This window comes from Zootoca vivipara, chromosome 16 (assembly GCF_965207765.1).
Source record: "Zootoca vivipara chromosome 16, rZooViv2.hap1.1, whole genome shotgun sequence".
Lineage (NCBI taxonomy): Eukaryota > Metazoa > Chordata > Lepidosauria > Squamata > Lacertidae > Zootoca > Zootoca vivipara.
In genome coordinates this window covers 24,564,889-24,572,150 of record NC_142599.1, presented here as the reverse complement: position 1 = coordinate 24,572,150, position 7,262 = coordinate 24,564,889, and positions in this window count along the sequence as shown.

Sequence of the window (7,262 nt, the reverse complement as noted above, 5' to 3'; positions counted from 1 at the left end):
CAGAAAATTATGGGGATTGCAGCGTGGTGAGGGTTTCTTCCTGTAAATACAATTCCTAGCTCCCTGACACAAATAATGTACAGTCTCCCGGGAAGAGTGAATGAAGACTAATCCCACTTAAGTCTGTTGTGTAGAGATATACTCGGAGGGTTCTATCCTGCACAGTGCTGGGTACTCAACCACCAACAAAAGTACTTTGAATCTCTAGCAAAACAAGGCAACTGTCCAGCAACATGTGGGAATAAACTGTTACCTGGATCATTACCCCTATGCTTTTAAGATTTTAAAATATATATATTAAATAATAAAAGAACCAATGCACAAGCTTAAGAATTTTGTGATAGGAAATGAATAACTCCAGAGAAGCAAATTGCTTTTTGTCTTTCTAACACTCTCCATAGGGGCAGAGAAGGTCCTCTTTGGATGACCCAAAATACTTAGCCCACCAGTAAAGATGGAGGATAGATAGAGGCAACCATTTACAAAGTAGTAATTTACCATGGTGTGGGTGTTATTAGACAGCTAAGGGAATGGCAGAATTGTTACATTTCCCGGATCCCTTGGATTTCCAATAGGAAGTTATGGGGAATTCTCCTTGCTGCTTGATATGGCACAACAGATCACCAGGTGACTAGCAACAGTCTGTGGCTGGCTGCCATTTTTATGTCTATTTGCCCAGAGTCATATTCTGTGGTCGTACTCACCCTGCATCTATCTCCATGTTTAAAGGGAAAGGGTTGTGGTCCCTGGTCCAAAACTGTCCTGATAAAGACTGCATAGGAAGAGGCAGCAGCTGAAGAGGGTGGTGACAGGATCCAAAACTAGCTTAAAAACGTAGGGTCCCGCTCTACTAAGCCAGGGCCAGACCCAAAAGAATGTCCTGAGTATTCATGCAAGCTAGACCATCTCAAACCCCACACCTGCCTGCTCATCAAAGAGGATGTTTTGAGGAAAGATTTCTGGTACCCCAATGGGCCTGAAGAGAGCTCAGAGACAAGGACCTGCTTAGTGTTGGTCTGACAATTTGCCCACAAAGCCCTTGATTCCAACTCTGGAAACATGGACCCAATGAGTCCACACCACCCTTTGCCAACCTGGAGTCCTCCAGGGACTGTAATTCCTATGGAATTTGTAGTCCAGGAATATTTGAAGGACACTAGGGTGGCATGTGGGATGCGGGTGGCGCTGTGGTCTAAACCACAGAGCCTAGGGCTTGCCAATCAGAAGGTCGGCGGTTTGAATCCCCGCGACGGGGTGAGCTCCCGTTGCTTGGTCCTTGCTCCTGCCAACCTAGCAGTTTGAAAGCACGTCAAAGTGCAAGTAGATAAATAGGTACCGCTCTGGCGGGAAGGTTAAATGGCGTTTCTGTGCACTGCTCTGGTTTGCCAGAAGCGACTTGGTCATGCTGGCCACATATGCTGTATGCCGGCTCCCTCGGACAGTAAAGCGAGATGAGCGCCGCAACCCCAGAATCATCCGCAACTGGACCTAACGGTCAGGGGTACCTTTATCTTTACCTTTATGGCTGCCACAGTACATGTTAGCTTGTCTGGTAAGTTTGATAAATTGATAGCCAGTGCAGCGTAGTGGTTAGAGGGTTGGATTAGGACCTGGGAGATGAGCGCCGCAACTCCAGAGTCGTCCGTGACTGGACCTAATGGTCAGGGGTACCCTTTACCTTTACCTTAGGATGGCATAGGCATAGGCTCATCTAAGCAGATCCACTAAGAGGCAAGTTTGCCAATCCAGCTTCACCCAAATTTGTTCTATGCAGTTAAATTCTTAAGTGTGTGCTTATTTTTTAAACATCCAATAATAATGAAAATTGCATACCCAGGTGTTGGTGAGCTGAGGATGATTTTAAACCAAAGGCAAACATTTACTGTTTTAAAAGTGGCATTTCTTTTGTCCGATTTGTAATGTTCATCACTTTTAATCATTTTTAAATACAACTTTGTGATAACTATTTTTTTTCTGGGAAGGGCTATTCTTACTGTAACTACCCACTGATACATACACACAGGCACGCACGAAAAAGAGGAAGGGGGAAAGAATGAAACATATATTAAAAACACTTTTTAAGCAATACTCTGGATACAAATGTATTTTCAACCTACATATATTCTAAACATTCTAATCTTTTTAAGGATCACTTTATCATAAAATAAAATATCCTTTGTTCCTTATAATAAATTACCTAATAAAAAGTATTTTATTTAGCCCAGTTCCTTACTACATTTACATGTAATAAATGCATTTATTAAAATAGAAATATTAAATTATAAAGAAATGTTCTAATTTTTTTTGTCTTCCCCCCCTCTCCATTGAAAAACAACAACAACCAAAAACCTCAAGCAACCAGGCATGTAAATGCATCATCATCATCATCATCATCATCATCAAGGCAAAAACAAATGAAAGGATTAAAAGATTGAAATGTTCGTTGCTGTTGATTCAGGAGGGTTTTGAGATTTAACAGTCATAGCCTTTGCATTGTTGGAGAGTTTTAAAAAGTGTGTGTGAGAGTGAGTGTGTGAGAGAGAGCATGTGGGGGTGGGAAGGGATGGGGGGGGGTAAGAAATCATCTTCCCACCAGCTAAAAATACTTCTGCAACTAGTCTGGCTGGGAGAGCCACTTCGATAAGGTCTCCTCATTTAAATATAAATCCAAATTCATTTCATCATTTTAAATGCATTACAGTAATACTATTCTCTATATAATTTATATCCATGAAGCAGTTATTGGAGTATGATAATTGGAAATCCCCACCCCACCCCCAATTACATTTCCTACCACCCTTTTACACAAACACACAGATACCTCAAACAATGGCTTCGAATCTGACCACAGATGTTGGCGATTAACCCCATTTGGGGAGAGCTGAAATCTGCTACTATGTCTCACACTGCTGAGAGATGGCATTCAAATTTGAAATTCCAGGATTTTAAAATATATATATTTTTTGCTAAAGGTTGAAATTCAAAAGGGAAAGATTCTGATGCTGACAAAGTTTCAAACAACATGTCAGCAATTTTAGGGCAGCATCCTTTAGGTTGATTAATTGGGTTAAAAAAAATCAATCAACTAAAAAGGTGCCCTGATTATCTAGTTAAATTACTTTAGCATTACTTTTAATACTAGTAACCTCTGAAAACTGGCAAGCACCATCTAAGAAGAGGAAGGGCTGTTGTGGTCCAGTGGGAGAGCATCTGCTCTGCATGCGAAAGGTCCTGCGTTCAATTCCTGGCATCTCCACGTCCAGCTAGAAAAGACGCCCTACCTGGAACCCTGGAGGGTCGCTGCCAATCCTTAGCTAGATAGACCAATGGTTTGATACAGTATAAGGCAGCTTTGTATTTAAACCAGCCCTTTATTCAGAACCATTGGGGCTAGCTAGAACATGAATTCATTTTGAGAGGAAGGATAATATATCACAGTGGTGGAGCACTTGCTTTGGCATGCAAGGGGTCCCAGGTTCAATCCCCAGCATCTCTGAACTGGGCTGGAAACCCCAAGAGAGCTGTTGTCCAGCTGTGAAAATAGTTAGCTAGTATAAGATCTGGCTCATTATAAGGCAGCTGCCTATGTTCCTAAGAACTATTCCCTCTTGTGTGAAAGAGAACAGGGAATGCCTCTTCTACTGCCATGACATGTATGTGTGTATAAGTAAAAACACAGAAACCATTTTTTGTTCTCTAAAAGTAGCTTTTTAAAGGTTTCAAATCTATGCAGATTGAAAGACATATGATTAATCAACCAAGATTTCCTTAATCCGATGACTGTGCTTTTTTATATGTTTTAGTTATAATATCTTTGCAATTGAAGATTTTGAAGCAAAGCTGATACCTTCAAAATGTTGCCTTTTGTTGCCAATAAACTGGTGTTAGAGAAGCCACTCATGAGTGTTTCAAAGAAGTTCTGAAAAATCTGATGTTCCAAAATCCACTTTTTGAATTTTGTCAAAATTACAATTGGTTCCAGAAGTTCAAATACATCCCCCCCCCTCCCCGCCGCCCACCTGACTAACGGCATGCCATGGAAACTCTTGGAAAATTTAATTTTGCCAAGAAATCAAGGAAGCTTCTTCTCAAAATCTCAGAATCTTCCATTAGGACTAGGGTTGCCAGACCCAATAGAGGACAAGACTTCTGTGCCTTTAATTGTCCTTCTCTCTTTTGAGTCTGGAAACCTTAAAAAGAAACCAGCAGACCCTTTGCTTGGAAATTAAACAAAGGGTCTGCTGGTTTCTCTTTAAGGTTTCCAGATTCAAAAGAGAGAAGGACAATTAAAGGCACAGAAGTCCTGTCCTCTATTGAGTCTGGCAACCCTAATTGGGACCCTGAATATTCAAAATGGTAACAATCTTCTATTCTCATCTGAAACCTTTTGCAAAGACAAGTAGGTGCCTTTGCAGATAAATCACATCACCCAGTGGAGTGGATGGGGTCCAAATGGCATGCCACTAGTCTGGGATTGTAGCTAGCTAGGGCTGGGCAAAATTGAATTTGGGCTGGGGTAGGTGCTGGGTGCCTTTTCCAACAAAGGGCATTTTTAAATGGTATGCCCGCACTATCCATCTCTTGATCCATCTCTTTACTCTCAAGGTATATGAATACCATCCTCTTATACTGGCTTTATATCACAGCCCCCCCAAGAATCGTAGAAACTGGGGTGCTGCTATCCAGGCCTGACTCCAGTTCTGGTACACTGCAGGCCTGAATGTCTAAATTCCCAAATGTCAAGTTTTTGTTCTCTAGGGTAAAAATAATAAGTGAAAACAGAGCTGACTGTTGCATTTATGCATTTGGCAAGAAAAAAAGTGGGAAGGCAGAGATCCCCATCAAATGAGCAGCCTAACCTGTGGTTGGTGTGAGTTTTCAAGACACAGGTCCCCATCCCCCCGTCGCTACAAGGTAGTGGTGATTATGAGTGGTGGAGTTTAATTCCTCCTCAGTGCAGCCCCATCTTATACTGGGATGCCTTCTACTGACCATTGATCCATCTAGCGTAGTACTTGGCAGCAACACTCCAGGGGCTCAGGCAAAGGGTGTCCCCCACCTCACTCCAATCTGGTATTACAGGAGATCCCTTAACTGGAGATTCCAGGGATTGAATCGGGGATCTTCTCTGTGTAGGAAGCACACCCTTCAGCACTTAGTTCTGGCCCCTGCAGACATCTTTACTTTGGGGCGGGGGGCGGGGGAGAGAAAGGGTGGTGTTTTCTTGACAAAAACAGTGCAGATTTGGGGATTGGCACAGATTGGAATTTAAAAGCTCCCAAATGATCCAAGAGCTCATCTGATCATACTGGAAGAGATGACTTTAAAAAAATAAAAATAAAAAGCTATCGTAAGTTTTTGTCTATTGCTGGTGAATCAGACAAACAAGCCATCCCTACATACCTATCAAGGAAGATACATGTCAGAGGAAAAAATTAAGGTCATGGACATTTTTCTTTTTCTTTTATGACTTATATATATACATATATTTAAAAAAAAGAAAAAGGAATCACACCAATGTATTCCCACCCAATTCCTGCAAGGGGTCCCTGGAATTTCAATGTGTGAGGCCCCGTACAGGGTCCCCCCCCCAACAGTATGCAGCCCCCCCCCTCAGACCAGAGGTAGCTGTTGGGTTTTACAACTAAGGTTCTGCAATTTGGGGTTCTCTCTGCTCTCTCTCTCTCTTTTCTGGCTACATTAAAAAATAACAGGGAGGGCAAGTGGGCGGAAATATATATATATATATTTATATTTATATATATTTTTTTAAAGATGGGAGTTAAAATACTGCTATTAAACTAGAGTTGCTACATCAGGCTTTCTTTTAATATATATGTATATGTATATATAGATTAGATAGATAGATAAAAAGTTATTGGAACTAAGAAAAAGGGTCTTTTTTTTTCTCTTTTAAAAAAATCAACTGAAAAGAGGCAAGACCTGCCTGGTTCATGAAGAACATTTGTTCTAAGACAGGATACATGCCCCTTCCATTTCTAATTAGCAAGTGTGGATGTTGGTTTGGGTTTTATACTCTTATTTTTATTTTTTAAAGGGGGAATATCCATCGATTTTCACCATGCGTGCATGTGTGTTGGTGGGGGTGGGGAAGAGTGTTTCAAATGTTTGTTTTAATAAGAAAGACAATGGGGGGGAAGGATAGGAACCGATCCACATGCCCCTCCCCTGCTCCCGGTCGCCATTCTTCCACCCTTTTACTACTCACCCCATAGGGCCGGAGCTAAAATCTGCCCCAACCTCCCAATAAGTATTTTCCCCACATTGGGAGACCTCTCCTCTTCCTCAGTTATCCTTTCTCCATTGCCTGGCAATAAAAGAATTAAAAAAAACATTGACCGAAAACTTTCTCACATTAACTACGAAACAGACTTCACTCCGCCAAGAACAACTAAATCCAAAGAATATATCCATCCCCGAATGGGGCGCAACGTCGTCAGAGGGAGCACCATCAGACAGGGGGGCCATCCTTCTGACCCCACCCTTTATTCCTTTGCCACAAAGTCTGGGACACCCTCTTGTTCATCCTCCTCCTCCTCCTCCTCCCCCTATCCCCTTTTATCTACATGAGTGGGAGAAGGCCAGGCAGCCCCCTCCCACACCAGGAACAAATGGAATCACGTCAGTATCCGTTCGTTTCCTTTTGCATTCTTTCTTTCTTTCTCCAAAAAAAGAAAAATGTATTTTTCTCCCCCCCACCCACCCTCCTCCCCCGCAGCCCCCGTTTCCTTTCCCCATTTCTCATACCAGGAGTCATACAGTCCTATTTGACAAAACAGGCACCAGAACTTTTCATTATTATTTTTTCAAAGAAAAGGGGAAACTGTCAGAATTTGTGGTGTCCATGAAGGGACTTGTTTTTAAGAAGGGGGTTGGAAAGCTGGTGAGGCCAGTTACCAAGTATTTCAAAAGCCTTTGCAGGCTTTCAAAAGGAATGCATAGAAAGTTGTTTTGCTGGCATGCCAAGGGATGTGCCAAGGACGGAAGAGGGCAAGCCGCACACTTCACTTCCCACGTGGTGTGGAGATCAAGCTGCTTTGAAGGCAACTCCAGATGAATCTTGATGGCAAGGCCAGCCTTTGCCATCTGGAGGTACTGGGTTGGCCAAGGCTGACAATGACACTTTGCCAGATTTGGAAACCGAGAGGCTGAAGGCCACCTGAATCAGCTCCATCTCGACCACTTGCAACCATCCACATTTGCTTTCAAGGAGAAAAATTCACCTGGGTTTGTCATGAATG